Raw genomic sequence first — 593 nt, forward strand, 5'->3', positions numbered from 1 at the left:
TCTGCTCCCAAAGGTCAATTAATTTGGGCTTGCTGGGAAACAGACTGACGGACACACACACACACACACACACACACACACACACACACACACACGATAGTTTGATTCCTAAAAAATTATCCTTCTAGCCCTGGAGTGGTTAAGTTGGTGGTTTTACTGCGCCCTCTTGCTTACAATCCCAAGTGTGGACAAAGTATTTTTATAGCTATCTCAGGAAACACAGGAAGTTGGAAAGTGTCAGTCTGTTTCAATGCATTATGCTTAAGTCAGGCATAATGTTGTTAGTGCTTGCATTTTGACTTTTTTTTTTAAGAGCAATTGCCCACTACAAATCTCATTAACAGTATATTAAAATTAAATTGTGCAGGAGACATGGTGGTGCTTGGTATCCCAGCGTTTAGGAGATGGTGCTGGAGGATGATAAAATTGAGACCGCTTGGGGGTAAACAATGTATCTCTAGAGAGAGGGAAACATTGTTTTGCTTAATTGAGCCAAGAGGTAAATTGTACTTGAAAAGTTCTACTTCAAAACAAACAAACAAACAAACAAACAAACAAACAAAAAAAAAAAACCACAGCAATTTTCCTAAGTC

This window comes from Rattus norvegicus, chromosome 13 (genome assembly GCF_021556685.1).
Source record: "Rattus norvegicus strain SHRSP/BbbUtx chromosome 13, alternate assembly SHRSP_T2T, whole genome shotgun sequence".
NCBI classification, from domain to species: Eukaryota; Metazoa; Chordata; class Mammalia; order Rodentia; family Muridae; genus Rattus; species Rattus norvegicus.